This window comes from Eleutherodactylus coqui, chromosome 9, assembly GCF_035609145.1.
Source record: "Eleutherodactylus coqui strain aEleCoq1 chromosome 9, aEleCoq1.hap1, whole genome shotgun sequence".
Classification (NCBI taxonomy): domain Eukaryota; kingdom Metazoa; phylum Chordata; class Amphibia; order Anura; family Eleutherodactylidae; genus Eleutherodactylus; species Eleutherodactylus coqui.
Window position 1 is genome coordinate 16,518,880 of NC_089845.1, and position 13,123 is coordinate 16,532,002.

At 45.3% G+C, this 13,123-nt stretch overlaps 2 protein-coding genes across 3 annotated transcripts in view; one reads left to right on the forward strand and one right to left on the reverse strand.

Annotated features, from left to right (window-relative positions):
- The window catches only part of LOC136578951 (cytochrome c oxidase subunit 4 isoform 1, mitochondrial-like), a 127,392-nt gene that overhangs the window by 110,101 nt on the left and 4,168 nt on the right, over window positions 1–13,123 (reverse strand). The window lies entirely within an intron of this gene.
- LOC136578950 (MARVEL domain-containing protein 3-like) overlaps window positions 9,896–13,123 on the forward strand; it is a 35,609-nt gene continuing 32,381 nt past the window's right edge. For both annotated transcript variants that reach the window (XM_066579165.1, XM_066579166.1), the window contains exon 1: window positions 9,896–10,026. The gene's annotated coding sequence lies outside the window, so the exon portion shown is untranslated. The remainder of the gene's footprint in view (window positions 10,027–13,123) is intronic.

Below are 13,123 nucleotides of genomic sequence, written 5' to 3' on the forward strand. Positions count from 1 at the left end.
AATCTGCTCACAGGAAGGTCAGTTTTGTAGCTTCTGTAACGAGCTAGACTGTTTTCAGATGTGTGAACATGATTGCACAAGGGTTTTCTAATCATCAATTAGCCTTCTGAGCCAATGAGCAAACACATTGTACCATTAGAACACTGGAGTGATAGTTGCTGGAAATGGGCCTCTATTCACCTTTGTAGATTTTGCACAAAAAACCAGGCATTTGCAGCTAGAATAGTCATTTACCACATTAGCAATGTATAGAGTGCATTTGTTTAAAGTTAGGACTAGTTTAAAGTTATCTTCATTGAAAAGTACAGTGCTTTTCCTTCAAAAATAAGGACATTTCAATGTGACCCCAAACTTTTGAACGGTAGTGTATGTGCAGTACAAAATAACAGTAGACATGGGCTCCAAAATCTTTTCCCCTTTGCAGTAGTAGACATGGGCTGAAGCCTTCTCTTCCCCATCCCCAGCAGTAGACATGGGCTGCAGGCAAATCCATGATGGAACATATGTCGTGTATGTGCCATGTGTGAATATACTCTTTTAGGGCCCACATACAGCATAGCACAGTAGTACGGCGCATCAAGGAGTAGATAACATGCCGTCACGTAGGGCAAAGATAGTCATCATCACATGTAAATAATGCACTTAGCCGGCCGCAGTACATCGGCAAACCAAATAATCAAACATCAAAGCCCCCATGGCTAATGCATGAAGCCCATGTGGCTCCTACACAATCCCCAACGTCTTTCCCTAGATCCTATATGGACCATAGATCATGATGGAGTATATGCAGAACACAACCAAAGGAGTAACACCCGTAACTTGGTTAACATGACAAATAGCTGTAGATTCCACATTCAAATATTCCTGTTATTAGCAGCTCCGAGGTAACAAAGATATGAGTATAGTTACGGGCAGGGGCGTAGCTAAAGGCTCATGGGCCCAGGTGCAAAAGTTTATCTTGGGGCCCCCCAACTTCTCTTAACCCCTTAACGTGAAGGCGTAACTTGAAGCTCCTGGGCCCCATGCATAACCTGTAACAGGGCCCCATCTATATTGCTTTAATTATAGTACTGGGGTCCCTATATGGAGAAGAGAGGCCTTATGGGCCCCCTAGGTCTTTTGGGCCCGGGTGCAACCGCATCCCTTATAGATATGCCAGTGGTTACGGGTCCCAACCTAATGATAAAGCAGCGGATCCTGAGATGATTTGGAGGCTCGTTCTACTTTTTCGCTGCCGGTTCAAACAATAACGCGCATTGTGATTGGCTTTTTATGTTGATTGTTTATTTGGCTTGCCGATGTGCTGCGTTGGCTAAGTGCATCACTTACAGGTGGGGAGGATTATCTTTGCCCCACATGATTGCGTCTTTTCCAGCAGTGCATTTCTGGAGTTCCCATACATGAGAATATTTTTTATTCTGATTAGGGCATAATAGCTTTGTATCAGGAGGTTCCGGATGGAATTGTGGGCGGCTATTCCAGTTGTGATTAGGCAGGGCCCAGTATATAAGGTTGTAGTAGGGGGTTTCACACCTGAATTGATTGGCTGAGCAGCGCTCGAAGAACCGATCACGAATTGGCTGAGCCGCGTCTGGACAGTGGAACAACGGAACAGTGTTAGGGCTCACACCCACTTGTGTTTTTTTTAATTCTCTCTTGCATTGCGATAGTAAGTAAAAACACTCGCCTCGCAGTGCAAGAAAAAGGCTGTAATATCGTCAGTGTTTTCAATGGGGCCAGCGGCAGCAGTGCTAGCCCCATTGAAAACATAGGGAGAATACCGTGGACTTCTGCACAGCTGTGGCAGGAGTTTCCTTCATTCCCGCAGGGACCGGGGGATGAAGGAATCCTCTGCCACAGCTGTCACAGCTGTGGCAGAAGTCCAGCATGCTATTCCATTGCTGTCAATGGGGTCGGCGCTGCTGCTGGCCCCATAGAAAGCAGTGGTTTGTGGCAACCCCCGCAGTATGATTTTTGGGGAAGGGCTTGAAACATAAGCCCTTCCCTGAAAATCATTATTAGCTGGATAAAAAAAACAAAAAAAAATTACTCCCCTCTCCGCCGCTCAGACACGTCCTCCGGCTGGCTCCCCTGCACTGCTGTCCAGTACTTTCAGCAGGCGGGGATTTAAAAATCCCCACCTCCTGAAAGGTCTGTACTGATTGGCTAAGCGCTCAGCCAATTACAGCCAGCGCTTAGCTATTCAGCGTTTTTCTAGCGCTGCGAGGTGAGTGTTTTCACTTGCTCTCGCAGCGCAAGAGAGAATAAAACGCCAGTGGGTTTGGAGTGATGAGACCAAAACCTCCCTGTTTGGTAGTGATGGCATAAAATACATAAGGAGCAGAACTGGAGAAGATTTGCATCCTGCTTGCATTTCAGCTACCGTGAAACACCTTGCAGCAGCCTGAAGTGGGCAGACGTAGCTTGAGTGGGTTTTTCTACCTTAAGCCATGTCATGATGGTGGCTATTCTGCATAGACCAGAGGCTCATGCAGTAGGCAGCTTTAACAAGCATAACTGATGACAATGAAGATGAAAGTTGAATGTGACGCCAGTGCCTATGAGTATTGTGTAGTGAAAGAATAAAGAGTCCAAACAAATTAGTCTTTGTAAAATCGGAAGCACACAGTTTTTACTGACTCTTGACAGCATTCATTGAATAAAGTTAGCATGCAGTAGAAAATTCAACAGTACTTTTCGCAGATTTGGAAAACAGCAGGTTCTGATTCCTGAACTCCTACTCTCTTTAGGGAGGACAAGACTGCCAGACTTAGGTTAGCTGGTGGTTACTCTGGAACGTTATTGGTGGAGGAATATGGAGCTAGCATGGGCCTGCTGGAGGGTGCACTATATTCTGCTGAGCAGAGACTGATTAAATTGACTATTCTCAATCCAGCTTCCGTGAGGTCTGCCCTGCCTTTTATTCCTTCATGCAGGGTTGAATAGTCTCCACTTCCCTGCGGGGCTGTCGGGCTCGGTTGCTCCCCTGACTCACAATTGAAACCCAGCACTGCTCCATCTTGCCCCACTCCTCACACACACCTCCCCCTTCCACATCTTTACTGCTATTCCTCTCTATCCCACTCCCGAGCTGTCTTTTATATCCCCACTCTACTAACCAGTTCCGGGCTAGGGAAAACCCTTGTACCAATCGCAACCCAGGCTAGGGGTGATTGACAGACAGAAGGGTAAATTCTGCAAAATTATGTGACTAGAAAAGTGCTCTGAGGACACAATATTTAAGGCATGAAAGTTATTATATTGAAAGGGAATTTCAAATTACAAAGACATAGAAGAATTTGGGAAGATAAATTTATAACAACTGTTGATACTTTCAAGAGGCCTAAAGTCTTCAAGAGGATTAATATGTGAGTGGAAAGTATGAGAAATCTATAGCATAGACAACACTACTGGCCTAGTGACCCCCCAACACTAATTCTGGGACCATAAAACCTTCACTCCCTTATCAGTGACTAAAGAGGTTTATATTTCTGTTGTAATATTCTTTTAAATGCAAATTATTCATATCCATGTCTGCACTTTGCCATAAGTATGTATGTATTCATATGCAAGGCTCTTTGAATTTATTTCATTTAAGCCAGAAGAAAAACCCTGCGTTGGTTTGGAAGCTCACAATAACATCATGAATCTTTGTTAGGGATTAAAAGGTATCATATCTACAAGATTAATTGGTTTCTCTTGCTGGAAAAATCACATCTTGTTATTGTTGATCGTTATAGCCATGTTGGGTAATAATGCTCTTTATTTTGTGTGGTTTACTACTGTAGTGTTCACATGTACTGTATATGACTGACAGTCTGGTATATGAGAGTTATAGGTGAAGGACACGGAGCACCATGCATTAGAAGAAGGGAAGAGCCCACGAATATAGAAAACAGATAAAAGGGGATGTGATGTCAGGCCATGTGCGGCGTAGTAGTATGATGTAGAAAAGTGAGTGAGATGGCATGAGCCATATGACACAGTGAATAAGTCAGACAGGCTTGTGCCATACTGTGCTGGCTTGAGTCCCATAAAAAGCACCTATAGATGTATACATCCTCTCCTGTAAGGTAACATTTTCATCTGCTGCTGATGTGTATGAAAGATTAATGGAAGAATGACCACACATCTTCCCCTGCACCCCATCCCTCTGCCCTGCCACTACTTACTGCTGGAAAGCTGAGCAGCACTCCTTGATGCTCAGCTGTCTATTGAATTCAAATTTCCACCCTCTGCAGCTGAGAAGGTGCTCCTCCCAAGGTAGAGTACACAGCTGGCCTTGTAGATGAGGCACCCCTGCTTGGGAGCAATGGGTGGCAAGTATACCAGCCAATATCTACTGGATTAACGTTAACCATCCTCCCTGCTGCTATTCATTCTCCTGATATCAAATCTTGTATGGCCATTTCCTCCCAAATCAAAGTTCAAAAAGCACTCTTGCTCTGGGGGGTAGCTTTGTTACCACAAAGGTGTACTGAGCAGGATAGTTGGCATGGCAGTAACAGCAGAAATCCACATGGGGTGAGCCAAAAACCAGTAACTGCAATAGTCCGATCCAAAATAACATACAGTAGATTTAAGTTGTGGCCCTCAACAGGTATGAAAGTAAAGGCAGCCTTTTAATCCAACGTTTAGGGCAGTATGGTGTACAGGCAAGGTATGATTATGCTTCCTCTAGCCTTAGTGTTGCCTTACCTGTGTACGTTCTCTCATCTGCTCTCTAGTGTCCGAATGTTGGATTAAAAGGCAGTTTTTACTCTCATACCTGGTGAGTGCCACAAGTTTATTCTCTAGTATGCTATTACTACTACACATTATAAATGACATCATTATATTGCTTTTATGACCACACGCTTCTGACACTGGTTTCCTCCATCTACCTCTCTGCCGTATGGTCTGTTATTGCCCCTCCATTTAAAAAAGCCAGTTTTTAATTTATAGCAAGCCTGACAGGAAGGTGGAGAGCAGTTGTAAAAAGGAATGTGTCAATTATTTTTTTACTAACAGCTGGCACTGCGCCCACAAAATGCCATCCCAGGCACTCAACCTACAGTGCCTAGTGCTAAATATATTCGTAACCCTTTGGCTGGCACTAATGGGTGTTTTGGGCTGGAACTCATGTGGAGGCACTACGGCTGTTACTATTCTGTGGTACAGTGGCTGTCAATATTTCTTGAGTCAATGTCATTGTTACTGTGGAATGCTGCTTTACAGTATGGTGGCACTCTTGTTGGGGCACATTTTAGGAGGCTTGTACATTTTAGATAATTCGGCATATTTTTGCCATCAGTGTTTGCCCACAGTTCACCAATAACAATTTATATCACTAGTTTAGAACCAGCTATATATAACCAATTGCAAAGATGGATTTCATTACAGTGTTTACGAGCCGCTGACCAAACCGATCTGAACCACTCACAGCGGCAGCAAAATAGAGATTTTCAATGTAGCAAATCCGGGTTTATTACAAATTGTGAAATCACGATTGATTATTTTTGGTTTTATATACAGCTGAATACAAAAGTCCTCTCAATGGAACATCACAATGCCCAAAGCAGTTTATTCACAGATAAACTACACTTGTAAAACTTATTTGAGGTTAAAGCCAGGTTCAGACACACCGATTAACGCTCAAAAAATCTTTGTGGAGCGATCACCTTGCGGGGGATGCTCCGAGCGGGGCCGCTTGTCTTCTGCATCCAACTGCTCCCAGCATGGAGTGCCCGACTGTTATACAGCCAAGCACTGTGTATTGGGTATAAAGAACACAGCTGGACCACTGTGTTCTTCATACCCCGGCTGTTCATGGAGCGCTCGGCTGTTATACAGCCAAGCGCTGTAATTGGAGGATGCAGAAAACAAGCGAGGTAGCCCTGCTTTTCTTCTGCATCCAGCTGTTCTCTGCTTGGAGCGCCCGGCTGGTATACAGCCAAGACCTCCGAGGGGGGATAAAGAACACAGCTGAACCACTGTGTTCTTCATACCCCGACTGTTCATGGAGCGCTCGGCTGTTATACAGCCAAGCGCTGTAATCGGAGGATGCAGAAAACAAGCGAGGTAGCCCCGCTTGTCTTCTGCATCCAGCTGTTCTCTGCTTGGAGCGCCCGGCTGGTATACAGCCAAGACCTCCGAGGGGGGGATAAAGAACACAGCTGGACAGCTGTGTTTTTCATACCCCACCTGTCTTCAGGGAGCAGGATACGGTTTAATGAAAACTGCACGATGTCAGTGCAATTAGACAACGATTATCGCTCAAAAGACGGCTTTGAGCGATTTTTGAGTGAAAATTGTTGTGTCTCAAATGACCTTTAGAAGGGAGATTCAAACTCTGTTTGTCAGAAACCATATTATGATAAATAGAGGCATAGCTTGTGGTGCAGCAGGAAGAGCTGCAGCCGTGGGCCCACTCACATTGGTGGGGCCCACCGGTGCCTCGAGCAAAGCCCACACTTAACTGTATCATCATCCACAGGACACTTAAACAGTTGAAGCCTATAGTCTCATTGAACCACTTTTCTCCATCTCGTTTGACGCAGCTTCAGGCCTATGACGTAAAGGAAGCCAAGTTATGGGTAGCTTGGTCAACATCTAAACGCAGGCGGTGCAATGATGATATTGCACCTCTCCATCGGTTTCAGGCCAGAAGAGGATGCTATAGTCCTTGTGGTTAGGTAAGTGTTTTATTTATATAGTTTTAGCTCCTGCCTGGGGCCACTCAGGGGCATTATAACATTTAAGGTGGCACTTGGGTGTATTCTAACTTTTAAGGGCACTCAGGAGACTATATAACTTTTAAGGGGAATTTGGGGGGCACTATAATTTTTAAGGTGGAACTTTGGTGGAACTCTTCATGCATGTCTTCTGGCCAGGGATTGGACATTTCCCCGCCCCTAGGAAGCCTCCAATGAATGGCTGTGATTGGTTCATCGAGTGCTGGCTCTGACTAGCTCAGTGCCAGGTCGCTCAGCCATTCAGAGGCAGAGCTTCCTGGAGGCAGAAGACATGCCTGAAGTCAACTGCCAGCGACCGGGAAGAAGATGCAGCGAAGCTGGACAGCACTTTTTAGGTGATGTATGTTTTTGTTTTGTTTTTTTCTGCAGCTAAGGCTTATTTTTGGGGTAGGGCTTATATTTTAAGCCACTTCCCCCCGAAAATCCTCGCATATGGTGCTACAAAGTCACGCGATAACTTGCAATAAAATCACGGTATCGCCACAAGAAAATGCAGCAATGTCATATGAACCATCGATGCAATATCAATGCGATTTTCTCACGCCGATATTGTGTCACCCGTGTGAAACAGGCATAATAAACAGCATCATAAAGGATATTATACAGCAGTACTGAACAGTGTAGATGTGACTTGATTAGCTGTGACACAGTAAATTCTCAGAATCTGTGTGAGGTTTTTTGCTTCTCTCTCTCTCCACCACCTCTCTCCCTCTTCCCCTCTTCTCTGTAGACTTCTATGGGCAGCATGAGACAACAACACCTCCCCACATATACTTCTGTTATCTATCTTGGTGTCTATGTTACTAGAGACAGACTTCACTTGGCAACAGGCAGTGGACAGCAAATTAGAAGGGAGTCCCCTAGCGACCAGCACTTAGAGTGACTTTTCAGTGCAAAAACATAATTTTAGGTAAATAAAGTTAATTGCAGTTTCCTGTTATCACATTGACTATCACATAAACACAAGTTGTTTGTAAAGTCAATGACAATTTAAGGAGGTACTTGTGGACAGTATATATATCTTTTAAAAAGGCGCTTGTGGGTGCTGTTCTATTTAAGGGGGCAATAAATATTTTTAAGAGGGTGCTATTACTTCTAAGGGGATTCTTGGGGGGCACTATAACTTTTTAGAGGGCCCTTGGGGGCACTATTGGTTTTAATGGGGCGCTATAACTTTTACTGAGGCATTTGGGGGCTCTATAAGTTTTAATAGAACACTTGGGAACACTATAATTTTTAAGGCAGCTGTTGTAGGCACTATAACTTCAGAAGTGTCAGTTAGGAGAATTATTACCATGAAAGGAGCATATGAGAGAGCTTATCACCTGCTTCTGGGGCTGTAGTCAGTTGCAGTCCTCCTTCACACAGTCACTTGCTTCAACACGTAGGACTCCACTAATCTGTTCTCCACCTATTAGCAGTTAGCTCACCTTATCGTTAATTTCACACAGATGAGCGCAATATCAGGCAGTGAAACTCTTTAGGGAAATGGCGATTGCTGCGCCAGAGGACCGGCAAGTGTTTCCCATTGTATCGCACTCTTGTGCACCTTGCATGTCGTGCAATGTTTTTTCCCAGCCCCATTGAAAATAATAGGCGAGATGTTCCAAGGGAATGCCCAAAGATAGAACATGTATATGACCCCATTCAAAAGAATAGGGTTCATATTCGTACAGGGCTTTGAATTCACCGCCTCCAGCAAGTGAGCAGTATGAATGGATCGAGCACCAGCCAATCAGAGTCGGCGCTTGATCATTCACAGCCATTCAGTGAATTACATCACTAATTGGCTGTGATTCGTTCATTGAGTGCTGGCTCTGATTGGCTGAGCAAGCAGCGCTCGTGATCCAATCACAGCACTCGCTTGCTGGAGGCAGGGTATTCAAAGTCCTGTCACCAGAACGAGAGTGCTGCGTCAATACTTAGGACATGGCAGCCTGACGCAGCGCCAGAGACCAGTGGGAGGGACCCAGACGCCACAGGCCAGGTGAGTATAAGAACCCCCCCCTTCCCTCCCCGAAAATAAGACATTTTTTGGGGCAAAAAATTAATATTAGAGAGTGTCTTATTTTCAGGGAAACACGGTATGAAGATTGGATCAATATGCAAGACAGGTATATATTACTACCGGGCATATTTCCATAAAGTCACAACTAAATGCAGTGGAAAATACAACCGCAGGATGACTGGATGTTTTTACCGATGGAAGCGTATGTAACACATCAGTTCGATACCTATTGTTTACTATTATCACCTGTGTCATAAAATTGAGCATTATCTGTTTGGTACTATTATGTTTTGAGTTTTTTTCAGTCTTGCATTGTATTGTTTTTAGGGGTGCTCTAAGTGTGGCACTATTTTTTGGAGGGGAGTAGTCATAGTTATGACAATATTATTTCTTAATCATAGTATTTGGGAGTGCCACTCCACTCAGCAGATATATTAATAGGGTCATATGGAGCAGAAACAGGTACAGAATTGGGGTATCAGCAGGATGCTGGAAGAGTGAGGGGCTAAAGATGCCTATTTTGCAAACTTTGCAGTCATGGCTGGAAGAAGTCTTCATGGAGGTCTGGTCCATACGGAAAAAATAGGAAGACTGCACGACTTCAGTCAGAGAGGATGTTAGTTGTGAGTCACTAAATCTAACTGTAATGTAATCACATAAGGTCAGCAGAGCACTTTTGTAGAACTGTTATCTGCCACTGTAAGGTCAATGTATGGCAGGAACATTTGGTCTTTGTGTAACCACTATAAGTAGGATGTGCCTCTGCAGTTATAAACATTCATTACCTGGGTTGGGGGCTCATTCAGGATGTCCCACCTCTCCCCATGCTGAACCTTGAGCTATGCCTCTGATGATACACAGCATGCTACCCTCCATCATCTACCAGAATACTGTGTAACGATACACAGGATGTCATTCCTTCATGATACAAAGTTACTTTTTTGCTTCCTGTTATAACTATTCTTATACATTGTTATAAAATCTACAAAAACGTGAAACATAAACACAGCAAAAACTTGCAGCCATTTGTACTCCAAGCTCTGAGGGAAACAGAGGAGGATCTTTTTGCCAGTAAGTACTGTAGGTATGTTGAAGGTGGTGCTTGTGTCACTTGTAATGGTATATTAACCAGTTCCAACTTCCTCCGCAGCAGCAGCAGTTGTCAGACCAGTCCCACCTGTTCTCATGAAACTCCTGCTTTCTGTGCTGTCAGAGATCTCAAAGTTGGTAACAACCTGCAGATATAAAATCACTGACTTGGACAAGAAGACGCTAGTGGGGAAGGTAAGTTATCAGATGGAAATACTTTACATGTAACTTTGCTAACAGTCTAAGGGATATAATGAACCCTGTAACTCTGTGAAGTAATTAGCTGCTATTTCCACTTAGTTAATGAGAACTTGTGAACAGGTGATCCTGCGATTGTCTCACTCGGCGATTTTACAGCAAAACGTCATAGTAGTCCTATTAAAGTGAGCAACTCCCAAGCAGAGACTGCAGCCTTACACGGAAAATAATCAGACCAACTGCTTCAATCCACTTTTTATACTGGATGACAAGGCCGCAGTTGGCTATACATTCTTCCCAATTTTCCAAGGTTTTCCTTTTTTTCACACTTAGCTTATATATATAACTGTATGAATGAGCGCTGAGGGGCAGGGTCCTCAGCTGTCCTTAGTTCTAATGATACCGGTCACACAGGTGTATTTGGGCATGCAAAACCTGCACACACAATATGCAGTGAATAGAAACCATTAATATCAATGGATTTGTTCACAAGTGCGTATTCTGCATGTGCAAAAAAAATACGCAGCATGTACTACTTACCTGTACAGAAAAATATAACATATGAAACTATTTATGCTAATTAGTCATTTCAATATATGAGACTGTGGCTACGTTTTTTTTTGCACACTTTTTGTGAATTGGGTGCACAAAAAGCACAGTAAATGCAGTTCAAAAACATAGCGCAAGTGTGCGTGCAAATATGCATACGCTCATGCGAATCTGGCCTAAATCTTTTACTGAATGTTTCATTTACAATATGGCATTTTAGCACTTTTAATGTTTATAAGGGCTTATTCACACGAGTTTAGGCGTTTTTACTTGCGCCGAGAGCGGGGGCACAAATCTGCCGTTTGTGCTCCTGTTCAGATGGGCCAGGTCCGGCGAGTATATGCCGAGCCCAGATTGCCATCAGGCTGGGGAAGACAGTTTAGCTCTGCTAAACTGCCTTCCCCTTTTCTGCCTCCTCACCGTCTCTCCGCAAGGGAAGGGGGAGGGACGGGGTGGGAGCTGGTATGCCCCCTCCCATTGCAAACAGCCGGCAAGGGGTAGAGAGAAGGGGGTGGAAGTTTAGCAGTCACACTGCTAAACTCCCTCCCACCTCCCTTTTTCAGCAGCTACCGTAGGCTCCCATAGGAGCCTATGGCAGCGGCTGACGTATTCTGGCCAGGATGATAGTTTCTGAACTATATTTCCTGGCTGGTGTAAAAGCGCCCAGCCAAAACGCACTTCTAAGTGCTATCTGGGCGGCAGGATGTTTTTACGCCACGTTAATACGCCCATGTAAACTGATGCATCAGATGGGCAGCGCATACTGGCCGGGCGTGAAAGCGCAGCCGATATACACTCGTGTGAATAAAGCCTAAGGCCAATGTCACACAGATGTATGTGCATTTATGCGCGTATTTGCACAATGTACACTGAGTATTTGCGAATGCAAGTGCGTTTTTTAAATGTACTTTTTGCATGCGCAAATTGTGCGCATATAGCCTCTTTCATATGAGCGTTTTATCGCGGGTATTTTGCTGCCATCTGAAGCATTGGATTCCAATGCATTAGTTCAGATGGGCAGTTTTCCGGTTCGTAAAACTGGCCTATCTTTTGACGGAATGCGCTTGCCGTTCCTATAAACTTCCATGAAAGCTGTCAAAAAAGGGAAGGGGGAGGGAATTTAGCAGCGGCTCGTGTTGCTAAAGTCCCTCCCCCTCCCCTTGCCAGCAGCTCCCATAGGCTTCTATGGGAGCTTGTATTAGTATTATTGTATCTTGACGCCACCGAAAGCTAGGGGTTTGAAAGAAGGAATGCCCCGCTCACACCCCTAGCTCCCAATAGGGTCAAGCCTTTAAGGTGCTAGCAGCGTCTCCATTGCCTTTAGCCCACCCTGTTGGTTTAGGGTGAGGGTTTGTTTTAGATTATGAGCTGTGAATGCTGGAAGGTTGCAGCTGGAATCTGCCAGCCTTTACGGTGTATAATCTAAGCCTACAAAGAAAACTAACCCTCACCCTAAACCAGCAGGGCCGGCAAAAAACAATGGAGACGCAGCAGCTGTGACTCTAACCGCTGGGTCCGGCGGCACTTCTCTGGGATAGATCCTGGCTGCCGGAGCATGACGCCTCAGTTCCGGCCGCCATCTGTCAGTTGCATCCCGGCTGCCTGCTCCCTGCAGCCCGGCGCCTCTATGCTCTGTCACTCCCAATCCCTCGTGCACATTTACTGGGCATGTGCAGACGCTCCTGCTGCTGTCCCGTGGCAGTGCAGTGGGATCCCTGATGTGGTGCTGCAGTCCGTGGCCAGGCACCTGTCCCAGTGTCTGCCCCCGACGCTGTGGCCTTCCTGCGCGAGGTGAACATGACATTGGAGGGGGGTGGGGCCGTCATGGGTCTGCTGCCGCAGGCAATTTCTAAATTACATCGGGTGGATGGGGGGTCATGCTTGTTTCACGCGACAGGGTATGAGCCGGAGTGGCGTAGCTGCAGCATGGGGCCGCTGTATGCTGCTCGGCTCTAAAAAAAAAGCCTTCCTTTGTGGGCTGCCAGGACCTGCAAGGCAGCCAGCTGTGCAGCCAATCAAGTACAGGGGGCGTGACCCCACTGTCAATGTTGGCTCCACCAGGAGTTCATGGTGGCTTCAAGATACAGTAATACCGCTTGTATTGCTGCTAGCCGCTGGCAAGGGAGAAGGAGATACCTTAGCAGCTCTCCCCCGGCTCCCATTTATACACCGCAGCCCGGCCGTGTGATTGGGTGAGAAAACAGGAGATTTAGCTGCGGCTTTCTCCCATTCATGCGGTTTTCGGCCCAAAAGTCGCAACACATTAGCATTTGCAAAAAAAAATGTGCAACCATGCTCCCATTCATTGAAATGGGCAATTAAGGTAATTAGTTAAATATGTGCTGTTTTCATGCTCAAATACACAGGAAAATAGAGCATGTACAAACAAAATCTGCGCAAAATACGCTTATGTGAATGAGCCGATTGAAGTCAATGGGTTCTATTCACTGCATATTGTGGGCACAAATTTTGCACGCGCAAAACGCTGCACACATGTGTTTGTGTGACGCAGGGCCAGCGCACTGAGGAATTCAATAGGAATATT